At 44.9% G+C, this 27,437-nt stretch overlaps 1 long non-coding RNA gene across 2 annotated transcripts in view; it reads right to left on the bottom strand.

Moving 5' to 3' along the window:
• Nucleotides 1–20,264, bottom strand: part of LOC146857304 (uncharacterized) — a 53,726-nt gene extending 33,462 nt beyond the window's left edge. Inside the window, exon 1 of one of the 2 annotated variants that reach the window (XR_014979889.1) lies at nucleotides 19,102–20,264. This is a non-coding gene — a long non-coding RNA (uncharacterized LOC146857304). The remainder of the gene's footprint in view (nucleotides 1–19,101) is intronic. The other variant, XR_014979888.1, reaches the window with a different exon arrangement.
• Between the last annotated feature and the right edge of the window lie 7,173 nt (nucleotides 20,265–27,437).

The raw sequence follows: 27,437 nt of genomic DNA, 5'->3' as shown, positions 1-27,437 counted from the left end.
TTCATATTTGGTCGTCATGTTTTCTGCTTCTGGCGCCTGGTCACCAAGTACTGCACATTGCAGAATGCATTTCTCACAGGCAATCGGCTCATTGTTTTCTCTACCCCAACCTCGTGGTGGTGGGCAACTGAAAGCCATGTTGCAAATTTATAAAACTCAATGCGTCTCCATTGCCACCTATGGTTCTGAAATCTGGGGGGGTTGCCAACTGTGAAACTTTACAAACTGAAGAAAATAGATTCTGTAAGGAGACTCTTGGAGTACCAATGTACTCTCCTGATATTTGTCACAGAGTTAGACCCCCCCCATACATAACTGATTTTATTAGAGCGAAGCCCTTACTATTTTGGCTATCTGGAGTAAGGAGAAGGCAACACTTACAAGAGATATAATAACTGACATCCTTTCCTGTGATAATGGCCTCCGAATTCTGTGGATGGCATATATTAAATCTGAATTAGGAAAAATCGGCATGCCTAGGGTTTTTAAAGAGATAGATTAATGTCCTGGCTTTAATAAAAGGGAAGTAGCCACAGCCTTTTATGAACTAGCACGGGAAAGATGCTTTAAAAGTGGTGAAGGGAAACTTAGGATTACTGCTTATCTGTCTTTGTGCATCTCAGTGGTATCTCCATGTATTTAGGGCAGCCTTGCGGGAGATAGGAACGCTCTGTTATTTAGGTTTCGAGATGACACTTAAATATTTACTGCGTTTTCCACTTTGGTACCAAACAAACCTTGCTGCTATTCCCTGCCCATGTGACAATAAGACAGGCCAAACCATGTCCCACTTTTTGTCCTGTAAATTTTATGAATTTTATACAAGGTTATTTTTGATCTCACTTTTTAAAAGGAAATGCCATGACATTAGGCATGCAGGGCTATGCTTTCATCTGTTGTTCAATTGGCTGACAGTGAAACATGTTTACACATAGTTTTATTTTTAAGACACACTGTGAGGTCACATGGCACTTTATTATTTTAGCAATTTGAATGAAACATGGTAATATGTAGGATCTTTTTAAGACATGCTGTGAAGACACTTGGCACCTTATCTTTTAATAATTTTTTGCGATCTGTAATCTCCCCTTTGAAAATACTTAACTAGGTTTTTAATTGTATGAAATGTTAACTGCTATGTATGTTACTTTTATGTATGTTACTTTTATGGATGGAAAACCTTCCAAATAAAGTGTCGAACTGAAGCGGACTATACTTTGTTTGGCGGCCTTATAGTGAATTGAGAACTATTACTTGGTGCTTTTTTGTAAGTTTATGTTTTGGTTGACATGTATATTTGAGTTCAGGTTTGTTTTTTTAGTTTGTTTTGTGCCTTTTCGTTAAGGTGTCCTGACTAATGTAATTATCATAAAATCTCATTACACTTTAGTATTCACACTGTATCTTAGTCGCTTGGTTTCCTTCCTTTTGAAGAGATGGCTATTAGAGGTTTGTTAAGGGGATTCATTATCAGTTTGATTACTTTATTCTTGTTTTTACTGGATAACTACTATTTTTTTTTTAACTCACACCATAGATCTTTGGTGTATGGGTTAGCTCACTTTATATTTAAACTTTTTATATACTGCATGTTTTGACTTTTTAATGGGATTAGTGCCGCTGATTAACCTCACTGTGGTTAGCTGTTTCCATATAACTTTCTTTATGCACTTTTTTTTTCCTGTATGTCATCACAATCTATGATCAAGGTTTAGGCGGTAATTGCCTTTATATTTTCTTGGTAATTTTTCTTCTTATATAAATTATTTCTTTGGTATAGTGATGACCTATCAGTACTGTTTTTTCTGTGTCTTTACAGCCCTGAGGAGGTTTAGCATGATGAAACACGTTTTGGCTGCGTTTTATGTTCCGGCATATTTTACAAGGAAATAAAATGAATCTCTTACTGCGTATTATGTATAGTCTGATCTTTGTACCATAAATATTGCTACTATACTTGCATTGTACCCTTTAGATTGACATAGTGAATAATGAAGTTACTACCCTTCAGTAACGTCTTATCTGGTAGAGACAATATCTAGCCCCTGATTTATTACATTTGAATTGCCCCAGGCGTCGTACTGGATCTGTGAGACTTTTTGTGAGCAGTATCCCTGCAAGCTGGTAGGTGGCATCGGCCGGCTCTGCATGGCATCATCCATGCTGGAAGTTACATCCGCGTAACCTTTATAGGAACCACCTCGGTGCGCTGACGTCAGTTACTTTTCGTGACTTTCCACGCCACAAGTACATAGCCAGTAACGTGCACTGACACTGGTGTGTCCAAACTAGCGCCCTGCAAGGGATCAGCCCTAGCCCTGACCCTAGAAATCTGTCTGCAGGGCGGGGAGGATGGGTGGGTCAGTAAGTAATCTGCAGCTAGATATTGTGTCAACCTAATAAGACGTTACCGAAGGTAAGTAACTTGTTCATCTGATAGAAACATTGAGCCGCAGATTTCTTAGCTTGGAATGGATACCCAAGCAATACCATCCCTGGAGGTGGATCTGCGGACAAATTTAGACTAAGAATTTCTGCAGGACTGAATGGGCGAAGTGCACGTCCCTACAGACCCGGCTGTCCAGGCAGTAATGCTTGGTAAACATGTGCAGGGATGCAGACGTTGCTGCCTGACATGCCAAAGACCGGAACTCCACTGGATAAGGGTGCCTTAGCTCTGGTGGAATGAGCCCTTAAGCCTTCAGGAGGCTGCTTCTTTGGCAGAGTGTATCAGATCTTAATGCTTAATGATCTTAATCAAAAGATGGTCAGTTTCTGCACTGCCGGACCTTTCTGTGCACCAACATACCCCACAAAGAGTTGGTAGTCCACCAGTAACTCTTGTGCAGTCAAGGTAGAAAGACAATGCTCTTTTTGCATTCAGATGGTGGAGTCGCTCCTCTTTAGAGGGATGTGGAGGAGCGTAGAAAGTGGGCAAGGTGACAGATTGGCCCACATGAAATGGTATTGCCACTTCTGGCAGGCAAGAGGCCCTAGTGCAAAGCACCAGTTTGTCAGGAATAACGGATAGGAAGGGAGGATATGATTATAAACCCTGCAGCTCACTTACCTTTCTGGCCAATGTAATGGCCACATGACAGGCTGTTCTGATGGTGAGCAGCCGAGTGGGCAACTGTGTAAAGCCTGGAAGGCAGCACCCATCAGAAATATGAGAACCAAATTAAGGTACCAATGAGGCATAATGAAAGGGGAAGGTGGGAACATATGTACAAGACAAGGCAGAAAGATACCATTTCAGGGTGCTCAGAGCAGACAGAACCCAGATGGGCAAGGGTGAAAATAAGTAAAATATCACAATGGTCTTTTCTGTACGATGTGATACAAAGTTTCTATCGGCAGGCGTACACTGTCTTGGTGGAGGGATGTCTGGATGTCAGAATAACATTACAGACTTCGGGAGGAAGGTCGAAAGCAATCAACTACTGCCGCTCGATCTCCACGCAAGAAGGCAAAGAGTGGACAGGTTAAGGACCCTCTCCAGCTGCTGCGACAAAAGATCCTCCTGAATGGGAAGCCTGATCGGAGGATCGATGCTTAGGTGCAGAACTGCAGAAGTCCGGAGCAACAAGGATGACTTGGGCCCACTCGTTCCTGATATCCTTCAGAACTCTGGCCAAGAGCGGGATGGGCGTAAATGCATACAGGAGGGCTGAGTGCCACTTGAGACGAAAAGCGTCCCAGAGCGAGAGTCGCCTTAGAAACTCCAGTGCACAAAACTGCTGACATTGTGTGTTCTCGGCGGAGGCAAACAGATCTAACCAAGGCTCTCCCCACTATTGAAAAAGATCTTGCGCCACCTCCAGGTGGAGATGCCATTCCTGATCCATTAGACATCAATGGGAGGAGTTTGTCCACCTTGGTGTTCAGGGAACCTGCCAGGTGTTGAACCACCAGGGAAATGACCTGCTGTTCCAGCCATATGCAGAGACGCAGACCTCTTAAAGGGTCCACAACTCCACCCACCTTCTTTGTTGCAGTAATGTACATGGCGGTGGTGTTGTTCGTGAACACTTAAACTAGCCTTCCCTTGATGGATGGCAGACAGGTTGATGAGGAGTCCAGATTCCTCCAGAGAGCGGCACCTTCTAATCTCCACCTCTCCCAGATGGCTGCCCCATCCCAGGAGTGATGCATCTGTCACTACTGTGAAATCTAGTTGGGGAAGGGAGAGGGGTCTGCCTCTGACCCAATCGCAGTTTGTTAGCCACCACTGCAGGTTCTTTGCAGCTCCCTCTGAGATCAGGACCATGTCTGACAGGTTCCCCATAAGCTGCGCCACTGGAACTTGAGGTCCCACTACAAAGCCCACAAATGTCTTCTGGCATGCGTCACTAGCAGGATGCAGGAAGCCATGAGAGCCAGCAGCTTTGGAGTCAGTCTCACTGAAACCCAGGATAGAGACAAACATTGGTATCATAGCCTGAAAATCCTGGACTCGCCGCTCGGGAGGAAAAGCCCAAACCTGCAATGTCTCGAGAACAGCTCCAATGAACGCGAGCCAGGTGTGACTTTGGCATGTTGATAAGTGAACCCCAGCGAATGCAAAGGGTCTGCCGTAGCCTGGAGGTGGGATACGACAGCCCGGGGTGAGCCTGCCTTTCAGCAGCCAGTTGTCGACATAGGGGAAGACTGGCACCCATAATCTGTGCAGATGAACTCCAATCACCGACATCACCTTGGTGAACATCGGAGGGGCGCTGGCCAGGTCAAAAGGGAACACAGTGAACTGAATATGCTTGTGGCCTACCATAAACCACAGGCATCGCCGATGGGCAAGCAGGACGGGAATGTGAAAATAGTCCTGCAAGTCCAAAGCTATTCCAGTATCCTGGGTCCAAGGCAGATAAAATCTGAGCCAATGTGAGCATCTTGAACTTCTCCTTTTTGAGGAAGTAGTTGAGGGATCTGAGATCTAGGCTAGGAGGAAGGCCCTTGTCAGATTTCAGGAACAGAAAGTAGTGGGAATAGCAACCAGTGCCTACATCTGGCACCGGAACCCTCTCTATGGCTCCCTTGGCCAAGAGAAACAGGACTTCTTTCCAGAGTAGGAACAGATCCTGCATCAGCCAGTCGTATGAAGGAGGCATGGAGGGAGGGGTAGTTTCAAAGAGGAGGGAGTAGCCCCTTCGGACAATCTGCAGAAACGGCCTGTCCAATGTTAAGGACTGCCACTGATGGTGGATCCTGCCACCAACTGGACGCCCATGATCTAAAAGGACTTGATTAGAAAGCTTTGCAGGCTGCAGCTGCTTGGGGAGTGGTGGTTGGACCAGACCATTGGTTCCCAGACCCACAAAACCATAAGTAACCGCACCCTCATTCATGCAAAGGCTGGGTAGCTTGTGTGGCCCAGGCGCAGTTCAAAGAACCAGGCCTCGAACACCAATGTTCCTCCGTCATGTTGGCCGACGGATGAGGAGAAGATGAAGCATGCTTCGATATTTTGTATTTCTTGTGCCTCTTGCCCAACTGCCCGATGATTTGGAGTGGGATGAAGAGGACTTCGGACTCCTGGAATGGTCCCGAGACCTTCCTCTCAAGCAGGACGAGACTTCCGTGGAGTCACAAGTCGAGTCGCTAGCAGCCTCAGGGACCGCTCCCTCAAAGTCTTTAGTGTCATGGCCCGGCAGTCAGGACACTACTTGAGAGTCATAGTTGCACTCCAAAAACCACTAACACGAGGGGTGACTCCATCCCCGACATGGCACAGTGACAGATGCCACAGACTTTAAAACCGGTCTTCCTCAGCGACATCCTCAACACCAGGAGGAAAACTCAAAAAAGAATGCCCAAACATTAAAAAAACATCCTGGCAAAAACTGACAGATGGCTAGCTCTTCTCTCAGAGCAACACTGGCTGGTGCGGAAAGGAAAGAACAGACGTCAGCACACCAAGGTGGCTCCTATATAGGTGACACGGACGTCGCTCCCAGCGTGGACTCCACACTGAGCTGCTCAGGGGTACTGCTCAAGAAAAAATCTTACGGATCCAGTCTGACACCTGGGGAAATTCAAAGGTAAAGAAACTGCGCCTAGATGTCTTTATCAGATGAAGCTGTAATTGTGTGTGTTTTTTTAAAAGTTTTAAATCATGTTACAAGAGCTCAGCGCCTACAACCCAACGGGCCGGCGTGTTACAGCTTTAGCGTATCAGCAAGGCAAAGCAAACATCAGTTCAAACATTTCCAATTTAAACACAGCATGTCGCCTACAACCCTTCCGGGCCGGCCGCGTCTGAAGAATATAGGCAGAGAGTCATAGTAACAAGTGTCAGCCTAAATAGGCGTGCCGAACATTCGTGATGCAGTGCGTCTCTGTCCCAGAAAAAGTGTCCCGCTAAAATCCAGCGGCTCTGAAGGACGCTCCATGGTGAGATATAGATCTTTCTTGGATTTTCAAAAGGGGCAAGTAAGGGCAAAGCATACAACAGGCCATTCGGGCCCGGGAGCTATCCGTACCCCGCTGACATAAGGCCCTCAACTGAACAAGCCAACTTGGAAGCGTGGGTCCGATCACCGGCCTGCTCCTGCAAAAATAAACCACCCTAAGTCGAACAGGGGCCAATACACCCTAACAAGGAAAGGGAAAACAAACACAAAGAACTCCCCCCCTCCATTTCCCCCCTAACCCCCCCCATTCCATGTCCACCCTATAGCTCTCCAGGCCCCCTAACAGGCCTCCCTCACCCCTCCGTCCCCGGTGTGTCCGCTAGGCGTAGTAATCGTAGATAGCGTGGGCAAGTGACTTCTCGGAATTCAGTTGCCAACAATGCTAGAAAAGGCTGCCACAACTCTCTATACTTAGGACCATCACCCGCCATAGTCAGTGTAAGTTTCTCCATCCCAAGGACATACCACAAGCGGTGCAACCATCCCGTGAAAGTCGGAACGGTAGGGGTACGCCAATGAGAAAGTATGTGCTGTATCGCCGACCCCAGTGCTACTGCTATTTGCCGTCCCCTACGTGCTCGAAGCGGGTAAGTCAATGGGTTTGATAAACCAAGCAAGATATACACCGGGAAACGGGGTACCTCTGTGTTGAAATGTTTATCCACCTCATCAAGCACCCGCGACCAATAGGTCTGAATATGCTCACACTCCCACAAGTGCACCAATGTGCCTATCTGGTCACACCCCCTCCAGCACCGCGCCTTCCTCGTGTGGTCCATTAAGCGTTGACGCTCTGGTGTGTAATTCCAATATGTTACCACCTTCGTGAGGGTCTCTGTAAGCCCCATATGATAGGCTGAATGCTTCGAGAGGAACACGGGTGATAAACGAGGCGTACAGGTTTAGGGGCCTATGGTGTTTGCGGAGAAAAGGGATCTCCTGTAAAGGTCGTGCTGCTATCGCTTGGTCTTGAAACAACCCATGTTTCTCTTATTCCCAACGACTCCATTCGACCAAGTGTCGCAGTTGGGCGGCCTGATAGTAAAGCTGTAAATCAGGAATTCCCAAGCCACCTCCCTCCGGGGGGCAAAGTAGACTGGGCCCGCTTCATGCCCGGCTTCCTACAACGCCATATGAACTGGGCAAGTTCAGATTGGGTCTGCTGCAGCCAGCCCACGGGCAGATGTAGGGAGATAGTACGAAAGAGATGGAGGATTTGAGGCAAAATGGTCATCTTGACCTCCGCAATTCTGCCTAGCCACGAAAGGGGACTAGGTTTCCAGCGGCCGAGTTCCCGGCGGATCTTCCGGCGCAAGGAGGCATAATTGATGGCAACAACTTGCGGAAGAGTGGACGCCAACTGAATCCCCAAATAGGGAATCGTTTCCTGAGCCCACTGAATAGGTTGCAGACCCTGTAGATATTCCAGAGTGGATCGGTGCAGGGAGAGATCAAGAGCCAACGAATTGTCGGTATTGACCTTAAACCCCCGCAGCCTACGCTAAAGTGTCCAGGACCGCGAGGCACGCCGGCAACGCCGTGCGCGGACTGGCTAGTGAGAGCAACACATCGTCCGCATACAGACTGATGGTGTGGACATAGCCCCGAACCGGATCCCGGAGATCGCTGGATGCTGCCTAATCCGTTGAGCCAGTGGCTCCATGTAGGCGGCGAAAAGGAGGGGCGACAGAGGGCACCCCTGTCTGGTGCCTCTCTCCATCGGGAATCTAGTGGACGTATAGCCGTTCACCCGGACGGAAGCAGACGGGAACTTATAACAATTAAATATGCGGGTGCGGAATTTCTCCCCCAGGCCCATCCGTTGCAAAACCCGCTCCAGATACGGCCAATGAACGCAGTTGAATGCTTTCTCAGCATCGATTGCGAGCAACATATACTCGCCCTCCGTGCGAGAAGCCTTCTCAATCAGATGTAGAGCGTGTTTCGTGTTGTCCGATGTTTGGCGCTCCGGGATAAAACCCGCTTGGTCCAGATCAATAAGGCCGGGCATGTGTGGTGCAAGACGGGTGGCCAAGATCCCTGTATAGAGTTTAAGATCTACGTTCAAGAGGGAAATGGGGCGGTATGCACCGCATTGAGTCCTGTCCTTCCCTGGTTTGGGGATAACTGCTATTGAGGCCTCTAAGAGATCCGGAGGTATCGCCCCCGGTTCGGAAAAGGAGTTGAAAAGTTGGGTGAGGATAGGAGCGAGGCGGGCACAAAACTTTTTTTATAGAAGATGGCAGGGAAGCCATCCGGGCCGGGCGCCTTGGCGGGCTTTAGCCGGGATATGGCCGCGATTACCTCCTCAATTCGTATGTCCCGATCCAACCAGTCAGCCTGAGCCTGTGTCAGAGCCAGGAGTTGAACAGAATCCAGGAAGTCGACCCCCTCCACTAACGGGGAGGCCATGTAAATTGTGGCATAAAAATCATGGAACGTTTCAGCGATGTCCCCATCCTCCGAAACGCGCGTGCCGTCACCTCTGCAGACCTCGCTTACCCCCTGTGACTGCCGGACTTCATGTAACTTATGAGCAAGAAGGCATCCACACCTATCTCCCCCCATGTAGTAAGCATGCTTCAACCGTAGGGCTGCAAACTCCGCCCTGTCCTGATCCAGGGCTGCGAGTTGCTGATGCGCCGCTTTTAGCTGGCGCCATACTCGGGGGGCACCCGTTCTTTGATGGATCTGTTCTAGTTCCCTTGTCCATTGCGTGAGGTCATCCCGTTTACGCCGTCGCTCTACGTTATCCGCCGCCGATATAGCAATAAACTCACCCCGGAGGACCGTCTTTAGCGCCGCCCACTGTGTTGCCAAAGTGGTGTCCGTGTTGGCATTGTGTGACAAAAAGTCAGAAATAGTGCTTTGTATATGCGTGGCCACATCCTCTCGGTGAAGGAGAGTATCTCTAAGGCGCCACACCCTAGCAGGCCGTGACAAGGGTGGAAAGGTGAAAGTAGCAGTCACTGGCGCATGATCTGAAAGTGAGGCGACCCCTATCTCCACCCCTGTCGCTATCGCTCGGGCAGCAGCAGATCCCAGAAAATAATCTAATCGGGCATAAGTCTTATGAGCATGAGAGTAATAAGAGTACTCCCGGCTCTGCGGCTGGAAACCGCGTCATAAATCGCAAAGCTCTAGGTCTCGCAGTCATTCCATCCCCAGTGACGAGAGCGCTCCGGCTTGGTGGGTCCACTGACAAGATCTGTCCAGTGTGTTATCAAAAACCAGATTCAAATCCCCCCCAATAATAATGTGGCAGTCAGCCGTTGCCGTGATGTCAATCAAAGCAGAGTGGAGGAACTGTTCCTGGCCCTCATTGGGGGCGTAGATGGAGCCCAAGGTGAAAGTCGCGGTGCCCAAGGCAAACCTATAGACTAGCAGCCGACCCCTTATTTCTGCCGCCTTCTGCAGAACCTCCCCCTTAAATCGCTGCGCCACTAATATCGCCACCCCCGCAGACCTAGTCGGGCCGGATGAAAAGAATCGTGTCGGGAATTTCCGTGACCGGAGCCGGTAACAATCCCCAGCTAGTAGATGTGTTTCCTGCAACAGGCAGAGATCGGCCAGGGAGCTTTCCAGACAAAATAAAACCGCCCTGCGTTTAACGGGGTTATTGAGACCCCGCACATTGAGAGTTAGTATTTTAAGTGTGGAAGCCGGCATTCATGGTGTCTCACGGAACCAGGCAGCCCAATCGGGACCAATAAGCTCTCCTAGGAGAAGTGAGGGAGGTGAAGGTCGCGCGGTTATTGTCGGCTGTGGGAGCCCCTGTGGCCCCCCCCCCTAAGGTGGACATGGAACCCTAAATCCCCCCCAACCAATTCCCCACATACAGAACCAATAAACCCAACCAAGAAAAAGGGTATAGCAGTTCCCATTGTCCTCCACCTCGCGGTGAACGGAAGGTTGGTAACATGGAGAAAGTGGCTCACGGTGAGACACCCCCCCCCCTCCCACCAGCGACCCATGCACGTGACAGTCCCTTAGCCAGACCCTCGCTGCTGCCGGGGTCAGCCATGGTGAGAGCCAGCCAGATCCACAGACACAGACTCGAGAGCCGCCTGCTGGCCTTTGAGTATTTCCGCTATTGGGGGTATCCTAGGCCGCCGTCGACGGCCCTGCTGATGCCATCTGGGCTTCGAATCATCGACCTCCGGTGGGTGATTGTCGCCGTCACTATCCGCCGCTGGCAATTCCACTCCCAGCAATCTGCCAGCCTCGGCCAGGGAGCGTAATTGGTAAAGCGTATTGACAATCCGAAACACCAAGCGGAAAGGGTGGCCCCAACTGTATGGAATCTTATGTTGCTGAAGATGCGTGGTAATGGGCTTAAAGGTCTTACGTTTGTGAAGGGTGAGGGCAGAGAGGCCTTGGAACAAAACCGGCCGTTGGTCGCGAAACGACACCGGATGCATCTGACGGGCCATTCTCATTATCTCTTCTTTGGTGCAATAGTCTTGGACGCACACCAGTATGTCTGGGGGGGGGGGAGAGAGGATGGCGCCCACGGGGTCAATCCGCATCTCCGTCTCAAGTGGCCTGCCCAGAATATGATTAAAGAGCTCTCTGAAATATCTGAAGAGGTCCTTTGAGTCATCATCCATCTTCGCTCCACGGATCCGAATATTGTGGCGCCAGGACCGGTTCTCCAAATCTTCATCATGTGTTTGTAGGTCTACCTGCTGAACGTGGATCCTGAGGACCTCCTGTTGCAGTGCCGTCAACTCCGTATCGCGGCTGTCGCTTTTGCCCTCCAGCTCCGCCACCCTCTCTCCCAAGCTGTCCACATCTCGGCGAACCTCTCTGAGTTCCGCCGTGAACTCCTGTTTAAGAGTGTGAATATCGGCCCTCAAAGCAGCGAACATGGATTCCAGGAAGGCCTTGGTGATTGGTTCTGTACCCTCACCCTTCTCTGCAGCTGCGAGAGCCCCGTCAGTCACCATATCGTCTGGGTGCTGACTCGCCCGCACCTTCGCAAACAAGTCCTTCACAGTTTAGTCTTTACGCCCCTTAGGAGGGACCACAGCGTGCCGCACTCCAAGCCGTTAGGCCCCCAGGCGCCAGGATCTCCCTCCTCGCTACACTGTCCCCCGGCTCAGTCAGGCGCGATGTCCGGCTGTATCTCCTTGGCCAGTAGCCGCAGAAGCACCAGGCTCACATCACCCGTAGCAGGCCTCTCCGCGCACCCCGCCAATTCCTCCCAACGGCGGTGCGCGGACCGTCTCCTCAACTCCCTCACAGGGTCACCAGCTGCTGTCAAAGGGCGCCTCCCGCTTCCGCCCCATATCCGGGAGCCACCTGTCTCCGGTGGACCACCGCCTCAGGTCCATACCGGGATGTACGCATATGACAAGCAGGGCGGCGGCTATTCCTTGTTTTATTCCATAGGATGTGTGCACCCCACTCAGCACCTTCGTGGCTCAAGCCCCCAGGGTTCGCCCTAGATTATGTGCTGGGCACCCGCCCCCCGGATTCCACCATTCAGGCGGGCACACACTTCCTCCGCTCTCGGACCAGTCTCCGCACCAAGCCCCCCACCCGCGACGTGGGTAGCGCGCCAGTGCAGCCTCCTAGCCACCTGGAGCGGCAAAGCCGGCACTCACCGGTGTCCCTCAGTCCTCCACAGTCGCCGGGGATCCTGCAAGCCACGGACGCAAGGGACCTGTCCTCTCCGCTGGTCACTCCTGGAGGACCCCCTCCAAACAGTGCTGAAGGCTCCCTGAGATCCACATCAGCGCTGCAGTAATTGCGGGCTCGACCTCCGGGTACAACAGCCAGTCCGAAGGAAGACTTTTAGGCCATTTCCCTCACGGTCGCTAAGATGGCCTCCAACGTTGCCTCCCTCCTTCTGTGTCCCACGCATTCAGGCCACGACAGCCTCCCAGTCCTCCCTGCTGGCAGCCTCTGTGGGTACTCCTCTTCCCGCCAGTGAACCAAGGGGGCCCCCCCGTCCTGTCGGGCAACCGCCACCACAGGTCAGCCGAAGCCAGGAGGCCCGTGCACCAGCCACTCCGCTTACCGGCCCTACAGGGCAGCCATCCACCGCTTGCCAGTCTCAGCTCTCCCCGCAGGCGGCCGCGTCTCCCGCGGGGCCATCCAAAGCCGGGTCAGTTCCGCTATATCAGGCCCCAGCAAAGTCTGCCTCGAGGCTGGCAGTCCGGCTCCCGGTCATCTCGGCCACATCGGGCCCGTCTTTCTCCCGCCTGGCACGGCTCCTCTGTTCCGCCGCTGCCAAACCACTCCAGCAAGGTCACCAACTCGGCGGGCGAACGCCGCCCCGGCCGTCAACCAGGCAGGCCGTCTGTCACGTAGGCCGCGTGGCCTTCCACCACGGGCCTCACCGCGCTCCACCACCGGCGCTGCTGACACTGAGCGCGCCCGCTCACCACCGGTGCTCCAAATCGGCAGCTCGGCGATGCTGGATCTCACCCGGCCCCACAGCGAGGGTCGGCGGGTGCTAAGACGGCCAGAAGGCCGGTGCTGCCACAGGCCGTCGGCGGGAGCTCCGACTCTACACGTCTGCTCGTACCGCCATCTTGGCCACCTTGTTTTAAAAAAAAAAAATCACATTAATCATTGCAATAAATTGGAAAAATCTTTGTAATACTATTCTGGTTGGCTTTATCTGGAATGCTCTAAACAATTCTGTGATAACAGCCCTTAGTTCAAATGTGTTCTAAATCGATCATTTAGCTTGCTTTCTTCTTTTCCTGTTCATGATCCAACTATAATTGACTAAGAAAACCGTTGTATCTATGGCTTCTTCAAATATTGAACAGTTGCCCAGACCAAAGACCAGAGAATTGGGCAGTGCAAATCACGTAAACCTGTATCAATTGTTTATACATAACCATGTGTTGAGACTAACACTGGTGTGTCCACAATAACAGAAGTGTATACAAGAAATAGTGAGAACATTGCCACACATTTACTGAAAACCAGCATGAAAATAAAAATTAATGGGTTCCTTGAGCAGACAAACAAGTGTGTGCACAGTGACACAGGAGGGTCACTGGATGGAAGGTGCAGCTGATGAGTAAGCACTGGCACCAGAATAACATACGTATCTGTAAGACAATGGACAATAGATCGGACATCCCCTTTATTTTACTGATACCACCATGTGGGAAAATAATTCAACCTTGTAAGTTGATGGCTTTTTATCAGATTGGTAGGGAATGTTAAATAAATCTTCCAACTCTAGAAAACCAATCATAACTACAAAAAAACTAAAACAAAATACAAGCACATACAAAACAAAAGGCATTTACAGAAATTTAGATTGACACAGAGCCTTTAAACAACTATTTTAGAACCCACCAAGTGAACTTTACCAGTTATCGTGTAAGCACTTGTCTGCAAAGGACGTAAAAATCCAATTTAGAATCTCTAAATACCTGCTATCGGGACTCAATTGTATGAATTAGGTTTGCATTTGTGCAAAATTTATGACCATCAAAGGGATTCTTCCTTAATCAGGAGTATAGCTTTCATAAGGTGTTTAACCTTTTTAATTACTGAATTCAGTTATATTGCTTGTATACATACAGAAAGATACTTCAATTTGTTTTATACAGGAATGGATTTAAAGGTTTGGCATTCCCATAAAGTAAAATGCACCAATTTTTAAATATGGATTAGAAGAGTTGAAAGTGGTGGAAGAATAGAGCAGAGAGGTACCATGTGCAATAGACTATTTTCTCTTCCAAAATTTACTTAAAATTCATACATCATGTTCTGCAAGTAATAAATGCATAATATGACAAATAGACTTGTAGAAGAAGCTCTGAGAAAGATAGTTGGTGTACTTGCGCCTACTTTAGTGTTTGGGATTCCTGAAGAAACGTTATTCTAATTATCGATACAGCCTTCCAAAACACAGCCGAGATTTTCCCCAATTCATGCAGTTCTTCCGATATGTTACATTTTCCAGAGTGAAGATCAACAAACACAATGACCATATTTTCATGTTTAATTAGCTCTGTTCTTCCAGTCTGAGTAACTTTCTGTACAATTGCCAATAAAGTAGAAACCTATTTTCAAATGCGTTTTGTAGATTTTTGTGACCATCCACGGTGTACACGTTTACCATTTTTTGGGTAAGTCGAGGACTTGTGATCATTCAAATGAACTGAAAGATTTTATCCGACAAAAAGGGACCCACAGTGCATTCTACTGATAGAGGTACAGATTGGTCTTTTTTTTAAATCATCAACATATTTACTTCCGTTAGATTTTGTTTTGGCAGTTTCATGTAACCAGCTAGAAAAACTAAATTCTGACGCAACACAATTGTTTAATTAGCGGAGAAATCTGGAGTTAATTTGGATAAAATCTTTAAAAAGCTGCAGGTCAGGTCAAAGGAAAGAAATCAAATTAAGTAAGGTCGGGGGCATATGACGGACACGGAGATACTGTTCCTGTACACTCTGCCTAGCCTTATACCAGAGGAAGTTTTAAAAATTCAATCAAATAAGACTAGTGGGTAAAACAGATACAAAGAGAACATAAAATTAGGAAAGACTTTGAAACTTAGATGATTTTCTAAACAGAGCAAACAAATATACTAAATATCCTGAAGTTTTGGTGTCTCAATTATGAAAATAAATATTATATCTGATATAGGTTTATCAAAGAGAATATTCTCAATATCCTTCAACATTAGGATGATAGAATTTTGTATTTCAACATTATGATCCATCACATGATTTGCTGAGAAGTTGGTCTCCAGTTGTTTTATTTGAATTGAGCGCATGTAAGGCTGTCTAGTTTTGGCATCAGGGTCTGAGTTCTGTTTTAATCTGGTGCAGCAGCACATGCGATTATCAATGTTATTGCAATGGACATAATGAGTTCACTTCGGAGTGGGATTTTAAATAATTATTTATTTTCAGTGATTTTGTACATGATAGCTGGCCCCCGGAAATTGGGAGAAGCCTCCAGAACTTGAGAAAACTGCTGCTTCTTGAGACTTGTTAAAACATTAGGAAAATAGAATCTCTGCTAGCAAGACCTTTCAAAGTATACAAAGTCATAATTTTCTCTCGAATCAAATTATAGATGTTATTTTTCTTCTCTGCGGATTGCACCGGTTGATTTCTAGTTAAATTCTAAGGTTTATTTTGTTTTCTTTGTTTGCATAAATTACATTTAAGGAGTGACGATGAGGTTGGATACAGAAATCCAGAGTTCATTGTGCTCATTGTCATTTATGTTACGCAGAAGCTGTAATGAAGTTTTAACCTTGCAGCATCAAGGTAAAGGAAGCAATACTTAGTTGGGGCAAAACTGATCTGCTAAATCTAATTCTTGCTTTTTTAAAACCAGGTTTTAATGTGTTACAGAAACATATGCATTGTTTCACAAATTACTGGTAGAAAATTAAACTGACTACAAACAAGTGGTTGAAAACCAATTGGTTCCTTCTAGAGAAAAAAACGAATTTAATCTATATTAAAACCAAAATAGCAGTAATAAATCGAAAGTGAAATATAATAATATATATTGGTATAATGAAAAGAACATTACAGAAACATTGAGAAAATCCCAACTACCCTCTAAGGAAATCCATTCATTATGGAAAAAAATGCTCTCACCCACTATTTGTGGCATGCTTAAACGTCAGGCGCGTTTCTATGTTCTATCAACAGGGGTGGAGCTTGGCAAAATCTTTTTTGCTCTCAGTTTTGAAACGGCATCAGATTTTCAATAGTTTTGAGGTAAAATTGTCATGGGGATTATCAATCGGTTCGGTTCAAAATCTTTATTCGATTCATACAATGAATCATAAAAGCACAAAGTTAAAAAGCGATAAAATACACAATTAAGATAATCCATCTATAAAACAATAATAGTAATTTGAAAATCCATCATACAGCATAAATACAAATCCTATGGCAAAATACAGTTCTACAGCTAAATTATCCATAGCGTTTCCTAATCTGAAGTGAGACTCGTATGAAATTTAACATAGCACAACAAGTTTCAACAGAAGATAATGACAAGTAGTCGTAGCCTTCTTTATAAGTAAATGGTTGCCGCCCCTTCAGGATAGGCTTAATAAATCTAGTCCTTGGTTCCTGATATAAAGAACAAAAGAGGACAACATGTATGGTACTTTGGCTAACTCTGTCATTACAAGGACATGGGGGTAGCCTCTCACACCAGTCCCCTTGTTTAGGAAAGGCGAAGAGAAAATGAAGGATATTTAGCCTAAACCTCGTAAAGTAAAACCGCCATTGGACATTGGTTGTAAAAGTTAAATAAAACTGATGCTGTAACTTAGGTGCATAACTAGTTGGGCATCCCAAACAAGATGTATCTAAAAATTTCCAATAACTTGCTTTAATTTGGGTTTTTATGTTTCCCTGGATATTTTCAGGATTATCACAGGCATAACCCAAACCTATCTTGTTCAGCATGTCACTGACATATGACAGCCAGGGGATCTGCTTTGCATTATCCAGGCTCATACAGTCTAAAAGAATTTCTCTGGAGAGCTGCAGGTCATCAGATAACCATATTTTACCCCATAATAATAGGGGCGACAGACGGATAATATCAGTCACTTTGGTCATTCCCATTTCGTTATGACAATCAATTCTGGTACTTTATTTCCGGTTTCACAAGACCGGATTAAAAACCATCAGTGGATGGTCTTTGGGCTTTCTCACCCTACCATAAGTCCAATTTCTGTAAACTTGTTTTGGCTCACCTTGATACACCACTCAGGGTCGGGGGCCTTTGACAGGCCTTAGGATCCTTCTACCTAACTACTGTCTTAGTCAGTCATCTATTCTGTCAAAAAGAGTGTTAGTCATACACCATGCAAATACCTTACTCTTGGTACAACCAATGGATGAAGGAGCTTTTCTTCATTTGCTTTGTTAGCAACTCCTAACCTGGGACAGGAGCAAAGGTATTGCTCGGTGGCCACACATTCATCAAGGGCCCAATGCTGTGATTTTCTCCACCAATCTTTATGTGCGAAATATCGAAGATAGGGAGGATGATTAATGAAGTTACCTCTTGCTTCTTTTCATGCTAGTACTAATTCATATTTGGCAAAAAATAAAATTTGGGAAAGATTAGCTAAATTTAGAATTAAATGTTGTCAAACAAAACATTTCAACCAAAAGTACGAAATATTGTAAAGGCTAACAATGCTGCTATAAAATGTAATTTTGACCATTTCCTTTTACTAAACACCTGGGTCCCCATTCAGTCACTGCCAACAACTGCAGCCTTTGTAGTCTTTGCATTGTTCATTCCTCTGTGTCACTGAGTACTTGCCTATACAAAGTACAGTTCTCAGGTGTGTACTGCTTATTTGTACAACCGACCATCTGCTTTCTCTTATGTGGAAACAAACCAGGGTTGTGTGCAGTACCAAAGTCAACAAGGTCTTTGAAGAACAGAGAACAACGTTAGGGAGGAGCTGTAAATTTGATTGATGTATACCTGGGTCAAACTAGCTGCAAACGTACCCTTCGAAGTGGCAAATGATGCATCTCACAAAAAGGAATTTTATAGAGCAGGGAACCCGATTGATTTCGAAGTAATATGACTGAACTGGACCTCTCCCTACGCGAGAAGGCACACACGACCTGGAGCAAAACCAATGAACACTTGTGGAATCAAGAATACTTTCTTTCTACTCACATACAGCAAGGTCTGTAAGCATTTGGCATGATAACTGGTTTGGAGACTAGAGGGTGCTGGAGGGCAACATGATGCACAAATTGAGATTATCTGACAGTGGAAAGATTTGAATCTTTTTGAATGAGACCATCAGAATTGGGAACAATGCCAAAGTGTCTGAGACTGAGGTTTGTGAAAGCAGCTGGCTCTGCAATTGAGACAGCTACGAGTGAATAGTCTGACCTTGTAAAGGAAAAGAAAACACTCTTTACAGTGAGCCAACAGCAGCAATGAAGCGTCAATGAATGAAAAATGGTCTTCGTTTTAAACTTCTGAAAAACAAAACCACAAATGACTTTACGTGATCCTACAATATTCTCGGCTCACACGGCTGTGGTCTCATTAGAACTGCTGCTAAAAATCTGCACTATTTGCAAATTGTGAGGGTCCACCACAGGATTCCTGTAGGTCCCCCAATTACTTCTGCGGGTGATATCTGCTTATAGGTGCTTTGAGTTCAGCAAGGTCCAAATGTATTTCGCAACATCATTTAAAACATCAGTCACAGTCAAACAAGCCCAGTTATGGATCACTTGCCCTTCAGGTCAACAGAATATCCCTTCCTTGTTACTATTCTGGCAACAGTTGAAGACATGTCAACCAAACTCATGCTTACTTCTTCAGATCCTAATTTAACATCTCTGGTATAACTTAAAGGCACTCTGAAGTTGTCGTCCCAAGAGCATGTTAGCATTATGCTAAAAGCAGGAAATATTAAATCTAAGTTGAGGGTCAATGAGCAACATAGTTTATCTGAATCTTTAGTGAAACTAAAGTCTGCCTTTAACCATATTTTTTTTGAAACCACAGGATGAGGATATGAATGAAACCAGTGTTCATTTTCTCAACAATTCAAGTCTGATAAGAATGGAGGAGAAGGGCTTGTGGAAAAGAGGAGCAAGGGAGAAAATCTTGGAAACAGTAAGAGGAGAATGGTGCTCAATGTAGTTTTCTTGTAATTTGAGCAGAAGTCATTTTTACTTACCTATTTGGACAACCCGCATCAGTACGTAGAAGATGCAGAGTAGGAAGCAGCAGAGACGTATGGTTCTGGTCTCCTAGCCACACCCCCGCACACGGTAGATGTGACCTGTGAGTGGGTAATAAGCAGATAACAAATAAATAAGGGAAACACAACCGTTAGCTTGGAGAAATAAACATGCAAAAGGGTTGTTCAAAATAGGCTTCACACGCTTCTTAGACCATGAAAAGGAACTGGACTACTCTACTTTGAACCCTCTTTCTGCCATTGTGCCTTCAGCTAGAATTTGAATTAATTGCAAAACAATACATCTAATACAAATCCTTCTCCCTAGGATTTCTTCTAAGCAATAATGTAACCTGTGAGGGCAGCTTGGGCCAGTTACTCTTTACTTTCAGAGGTTGGAAAGAAAATCCCCTTAATTTCGCCTCCCCCAATGTTCAGATTTTTTACCTACTTTTTAAAGTATGATACTGAATCAGAAGACTTTATGGGCACTACAAGGAAAGGAATAACTTCCGCTGGCATAAAGCACCAGTTCAGCTAGATTACATGGAGTTGTGGAGTAGTATTTTGAAAAGGGCAGAGGTTCTACTCACAAAAAGCAGCCAACATATGAATAGTTAAAAATCTGCAGCTTTTGTAGGTACAGTGAATCTTTAAGTGGGATAAATCACACTTACTCAGAGAAGTGAAATTAAAGAACCCCCTGGGGGTGACCAACTCAACCACTATATGCTAAGCAAACATATCACAATATAGAGTGTATTGGACCCTGAAGAGCTGAACATTTATTAAAACCCACCTATTTGATGGAAAAAGTAAGAGATTAACAACTTAATTACTTGGGAGAATGCATTGCGGAGCAGATCATACACATTATTTTATAGTGCATGAAGGGAAGAGAAGTGTGACTCTGCTGCTCTAATGCATGCACTGTTTCCATACCCATAGGACAAGCTAAAATAAACTCCTTTTGTTTGTTTGAATAACTATATTAACAAAATGTTGAGCACTGTGTGAAAAGATAGTTTTGCAAGAAAATCAAAACTTGCTTCACACAGGGACCTCTAACGCGACCTCAATTACTAACTACCTGAGTGTGTCTGTCCCCTAGAATAAAATTGCTTAACCGTTACAGCAAGGCAGTGTAGCCATATAACCTAAAAAGCAGATTGCACCAAATCTTCAGCGTGGTGCACTGACCCATCTGGGAGTATAGAGCTGTGAAACCTACAGTAAATATAGGAGACTACCTGGTAATGGTCCCTTTTAGGGCAGACATGATGCTAAATAAGTGGTTGGGGTAGGGATAAATTGGGAGATGTTCCAATAAAGTAGAACTTAAATACACAATACTAAAAATCAAATGGCAGATAATCCTATACATAAGAATGATATGGTGGTAATGTGTTCGGTTTTTTCTTCTATGTATTTGCACTGAAATACTGCAAGGTGATGTGTTGTACAGCGTTTGTTGTGCTGTTTACTCTAGATAATTTAACAAACACGGCTACATTTCCAGGCAAGAGCAATTGTTTTAATTTGTGTAACAAGTATCCTTTTAGCACTGTCTAAGGTGGCAAAATAACACTGTTCCTGCTCTTCAAGTATTTAAGACACCAGTCTGGCCAAAACTGTGTCAGAGACCACGTTTTCAGTTTGCACTTGTATTGCGCACTTTATGTAATACGTCCCTTTCCTGAACAGACTTGGGTGGGTAGGATTAAATACGTATATGTGTACAATATGACAGCACTCTGCTGCAGAGGTAGGGAGCCTTTTATGAATCGTTTACACACCACGAGGCAGAGGCCAGACTAAGCAGATAGTTCTCAGCACTGTTTAGGAGTTAAGGATTGGTGTACTTGTGTCATTCCTGTCACACAGGCATATTCTTTGGGGGCAGATTACACAAACCCTGGGGATGGCTGAATAAGCATGTCTGGGGCCCTGCACTCCCAACATTATAAGGAGGAGGACAGGACTGGATGAAAATGAAGGGATTTCGCGCTTCTAATGGAGCTCTTATAACAGGGAAGGTCCTGCCCAGTACTGGAAATAAAAGAAGCTTGACGACCTGGCCAGGCCTGTAGTGGAGATTTAGATACAAGCCACTTGAGAAATAGAGCAAGCCAAAGTGAAGGGTTCCAGAAACAGGAAGTGCAAACTTTTCCAAGGATGTGCTCAGAAAAGCAAGCCATTCAGTCAGAAACCTATCAGCAGCTGCTGGGTCCATTCCTCGAGCTGCTTATTTCTCTGAACGCTTTAAGCTTGATACATATGCCTTCGCGGAACCCACATGGCTGCAGAAGGGTATTACCCATATGCCTCACTTTATTATCCACGGCTAGATTAATTAAGCAACCTTTTACTACATATACCAATGGATATCTAGTTTAGGAAGCTACCGATATAATTTTTACAAAGGACCTTTACTTGGTTAATTTGTTCTCCTACAGACCAAACAGTACTTATGAAGTACACTTTAAGCACTTTTGATTTAGCGTGCTCAAGTTAACTCCACCATTGTCCTGATGATGACCCTTTAATGGGGTATGGTTGAAAGATGTAGATAACTATTTGGCTAACACAGACTTTCATTAATTGGCCACTATATGTAGAAACCTTTCTTTTTAATCTTGGACTTTGATTTCTCCAATATCTCAGAATCTATACATTCTTGGGTTCTTTACTCTGTTTTATGGTTTTATTGTGATCCCTCTATTGAGTCACCCACACAAATTACTAAGCACAGTGTGTTCACAATACACTTAGCACTCAGTTGCACTTGGTTTAATGCATGTGTATGCCGCACATAAATACACATTCTTAAAATAATTGTAGAATAAAGAGAATCCTTTTGTCATATCTTCCTTTTTGACTAATTACACTGAACTAATTACACTGTGTACATTTTTGGCATTGCACAGATCATGAATTATTATTTTCAGTGATACCTGCTAGAAAACTGTTGCATACTATAGCTTTTGAATAATCTAGCTCCCATTATTGTCACACAGGTTACCACATTTAGTGGTCTGCCTATACCTAAGCATACCAAATGATTTCACCTCGGAATATCTGATCAAAGGCTACCTAAATACTACAGTGGTGTGGGGGTAACAATGCCACACCATCTATTATACATCACACTAACCTTACTTGTTTTTTTCCAGCAGTTCAATAAGCCTGAAGCCTCATACCCAATGCCTAAATCTAAGAACCAAAGCGCCATTTCAGCACAAAGGGATGGTTGTTGTCACAAGATGTGACATAAGCATTGTAAGAAATGGCTGTTGAGAACTGTGAATTGTCTAAACTTTTTGAAGTCTACTGTATTCTCATAAGCTGTCATAGCAAAGAGAAACAGAAAAGGATGAAAAGAAGGGGGCAAAAGGGTGTGGGAAAACTAGGCAAACAGACAACCCATGCGAACTTGAAGCATCAGCAAGTCCACCGAACGTGGTGTGAAACAAGGATGGATAAATAGTTGCACAATGGAGAGGGGGGGGGGGGGACGATTGTACCTGCCTTATGATACAAACGTGGTACTTCTTAACAACAAAGGAAGCAGTCCCAGTCAATGGCGATTACCATCAGTTAGTGTTTGCTATAATACCTGCCTCTCCTTATCTCAAATCATTTTTTAACTACCATCTTTCACCCTTCAATTCATTTTGTTCTTGTTTAAATGTGCAATTTCCTTCCCTTTAATTTTTGCTTGTTTAAAGATACATTATCAATACCTTATTTATATCACAGCGGCCACATTGTGTAAAGTATTCCTTCTCCAGATGTACACGTAGTATCTTTCATAAAGCAATCTGGTAACAGAAATATCTGGTGCTTAATCTGTCACTGAAACATCTGGATATCTTATTTGTGCACTGGTTACTTTAATCTGGCCGCCTAACATTTAATGCTTCAGGTGTGAACTTTAGTCAGACTTGAATCTCATGTAATTTGCCCCAAAGATTAGTCACTTGCCCCAAAGATTAGTCACTTAGTATCATTCTTGACCCTTCAGATGCCAGTCCTACTCGATGTGGCCTAGATACCCTGTGGTAGAGTACCCCTCCTCTTTCTACAAGCTTTGAGACTAAGGGTGCCATAGAGTTTTTGGCATGCAGTGTTCGTTACAATCTTTTTTCCTAAAAGCCACAAGATTTGCCTTTAACAGCTGCTGACCGGGTTTGCCGTCCATATCTCTAATTTTGAATTAGATTGTCAAAGGATGTTGGGCTCGATATCTGAAGGCTAAAGAGAGGAAGCTTCCTGAGCAGCAGTTATTTTATTGTACCTATGCCTATGTGTCTTAACTGATTGGATACATTACTGGATGAGTTAAAGGGTCCAAAAAGTAACTTGAGCATACACATGAAGCCAATGCAGTGCTCTCGTCATAAGTGTGATCTAATCTCAGATTTTGATCTTGGAGACCAGTTTTAGTATTTTGGAAAGCCCCTGTAAGGGGAAGCTTGCATAGTGAAGCAGAGAATTTAAGGTGGTTCTTATTAACACAGGACTACCATCCACAGGGATATAGACTACCAGAAGATGGGAGAGTGTGTTGGGAGCGGTTCACATCAGACTACTTCTCGGTGTTGAATGCAATGACTTAGTTAAAAGTGCTTTGTATGATTTGGGTTTTGAGATTGTGTGGTGGATTGTTCTGTAATTGAAGATGGGTTGCGGATCTTAGGAGGCTCGTTTTAGGTGATTAATTTTGGGTTAAACTCTATTATGGAGTTTGAGGAACTGTGTGACAATCGGAGTTTTGGAAAAGTACAAGCGGTTTTCCCAGACCTTGGCATTAATTAGATTGGTAGGCGAATTGCAGGTATACATGATCCTTATCAGATAAGCGATTGTTGCCAGTGATTTTAAAAAATGCAGATAGAGGTTACGATCATGGAAGATATATGCTTGGGGATTCTAATTATAACTATGGAAGTTAGCAAAATGCATGGAAGATTTTGGCCCGACAGTACCGGGAGTCCTGGTCGGTCTTCAGGCAGTAGAGTCAAACATCGTGGGGGTCCGCCACCGACATATTGCGACAGCAGGCCCCACAAGACTTAAATCCAGGCATCCCTATATGTACCAAGGAGACAAAAGGTCTCAAAAAGGGTAGTCAAAAAGTGACTAAGGTACGTGCTCTAACCGGATCTGCGCTTGCTGGCGCGGGAAAAGAAAGAACTGACGTCAGCGCGCATGGTTGGCACCTAAGTAGTCTCCGTGACGTTATCTCGGCGCTTACGACGCCAGCGACAGACGCGGAGCTGCACGACGCCACCTACTGACGCGCAGGGGTACTGCTGGCAAAACTTTCCAGATCCAGTCTGACGCCTGGGGATATTCTAAGATAAGGAATCGATCACTAACGTGTCTCTTTCAGATATACTGGATACCTCTTGTAGGTGGAGGAGTACGTTCACTGTCAAATGGAGAGTGTAGGCCAAAGAGTACCACAAAGCATGCAACTCTATTACATGCTGAGGCATTCCAAATTATTTTTTAGGGCAGGGGAAGAAGCTAGACTTGAAAGTGTCGAAGTGTATTCGTAGTTTGGTGCCTACAGTTTGCTCTAGGAATTTCAAGTTATTAGCAGGATGGTAAGAGGTGGGTAGTAGTCACTTCTTTTTTTGAAATTAACTTTTTATTGATTTTCAAGTGAAGAAAGGCAGGTATACAACAAGAAGAGGGTGGCTTTCTTAAGATGTGTGACAAAGGCTTTTCATGAAGGCTTAGAAGTGTGGTTTGAGTAGCTTATGAAGACATGGTTCAGACAATCAGTTGACTCTCATGGGGGATCTGCCTTGGTCTATCTGGGGTGGAGGCCACGAAGTGCAGTTAGACATCAAAATGCTCATCGCATAATGACAGGAATACACTGGCGACAAATGTAGGCATATATAGTATGCATTATTTTGAACAGCTCAAGAGAGTTCTTCCATAGGAGATTCTTTAAGCAAAATTGTATTCATTTTCAATGAAAACTGCTACATGGTATTTTGGGACTAGCATTTTGTAGTGACTTTCTGCAAGGTTGACTTGTTTTTTTCATAAGAATGTCTCCCAAGCTCATGGACTCGGTGTATAGAGCTGACAGAGCGAGCCCTGGTTGTGGCGTGAGTTTTATGCTTCCACAATAGTTTGGAGAGAAAGAAGGCTGCCACCTCAATAAACATATGATGAAGTTTCCTATGAGGAATGAACGAGATTATAGGTACCCATAGAGCATCTTAGCAGGGCTGAAAATGCACCAGTTCGTGTAAAGAACTGTCCCTGCTGCTGTACATCATGTGAAGGAAAGGGGCATCATGTCTCCAGTGAGGCTTCTCCTCTTGTGAGTCATGACCACTACCCACACTCAACAATGGCAATAAACAGCATCTGACCCTTTCGCAACTGCATTATTTATATATATATATATATATATATATATATATATATATATATATATATATATATACACATATACACACACACATATATATACACACACACACATACATATATATATACACACACAGTTAGAATAACAGTGTGAGTTTCATAGAATGAGCTTCATTTCAGGTAGCCATACCCAATAAATACTTCCCACTGTCTCCCACCTACATGACTGTGGGACAATCAAGTTTGATAACTGATGTAAATAGAATGTGATAAATCCAACAGTAACATACTGTCTAGTAAAAAAAAAGATGACATTTTAATATGCCAGAAGTTTTAAAATTTGCATATTAATAGATTATGCTTTTTCAGTTTCTCAAATCGAGATTTCAAAATAGTTTTTGCTTTGTAGTTTAAAATAAAAATTATATCTACTGCCTTTCTTTCGCACCTGTGTGTCCAATGTGCCACTACTAAGTATTAGGTTAGTGGCTATTGGTCATTCACACACCCAAGTTAACCCAGTAGAAAACTACATCTTTGATATACTTTTTCACGATTTAAACTTTCAGATTACATTTATAATAAAATGTTTAAATCTAGAAACTTGCTGTCACAGATAAACATGTAACATACCTTCAGTTTCTTTCTGGTGGATACTCGATCTACCTGAAGATTCCTAACCAGGTGTCAGATTGGATCCAGAGAAGTTTAAACTACTCCCCGACAGGTGGTGCTCCACTCTGTCTCCACACTGGATACATGACCTCACCAGAGTTCACGCCATGTGGTGGAGGTAAATAGATTTACTATCACACAGTACTCCAAAACTAATGTAGGCCTTATTTACAGACCTAAAACTATCCCTCAGAACAGAGGCAGGCGAGCGAGATTGGTGAAGAATCTTCAGGGCTATTAAGAATCCACCAGAAAGAACATTTCCAAAGGTAAGTAACTTGTTATGCTGTTGGATACTTCTACCAGCAAAATCTTAACCTTTTGAATCCATACCAGAGAAGTACCTCCATGATGATGGGTCAGAAAATATGGTCAAAACAAGGAGTCATGCAGAACAAGTCGGCCAAAGTAGCCATCCAAACAGACTTCAGAATCTAAGCAGTAGTGCTTGATGAAGGGGTGGACTGAAGCTCACGTTGCAGCCTAAAAGATGTCAAACATAGGAACATGCCCGGACAATGCAGAAGCGGACTTCGCAGTGGTGGAATGGGTACTGATGCCCTCTGGACACAACCTCTTGGCAAGGGTGTTACAGACCGTAATACTTTTTTTGTGTGAAATTTCTTTATTGAAGTTTTCAGATAAGATGTCACACATGTAGCAATTGAAAAAAACGAAGTCGAATATAACCAACTGTGCAGTATCCGGTTGGTAGACAAATCCGGTGCATCATGCCAACACCCATTTCACATCTATAGACGTGATTGTAGTGAAGTATCATATATAATCAGTACAGCATGCACATACATATCCCCCATCGCGAATCTCTTTATAGCCGTAAAAGAACAGAGGTGCTTGTGATCGTTGGCCATCTTCCTCCCGCAGCTGTGGAGTTCGCAAGATGGACATGCATTGATGTGCACAAAAAATAAGGCAGATGGTACTGGTGAGTATATTAACTGGGCAGTGGTTTGTTGTGACCGTGTGATCTCATCCTCATCTGTGGTGTCTCGTATTTAAGTTAATAGGTAGGTCTCTAATGGGTCCCATATCTCTCTGGGGCACGATCTAGGGGCAACAACTCTGCATATGTGGTCATTTGGTCCAGACAATGAATCAGATCGTTCAGCCAGTTTAGCAGACCTTAATATAAAATACATGCACAGTTCTCTTCGGGATGACCCCGCCCTTCTAGGCAACAACAGTCCATGAGCAGTTAATCATCAATCCAGTATTCCTGGGTGCTGCCCACAGAGAAGCAC

This window comes from Triturus cristatus, chromosome 3_2 (assembly GCF_964204655.1).
Source record: "Triturus cristatus chromosome 3_2, aTriCri1.1, whole genome shotgun sequence".
NCBI lineage: Eukaryota > Metazoa > Chordata > Amphibia > Caudata > Salamandridae > Triturus > Triturus cristatus.
Note: the sequence above shows the minus strand (reverse complement) of the source record. Positions and strands in the feature narration are given on the sequence as shown.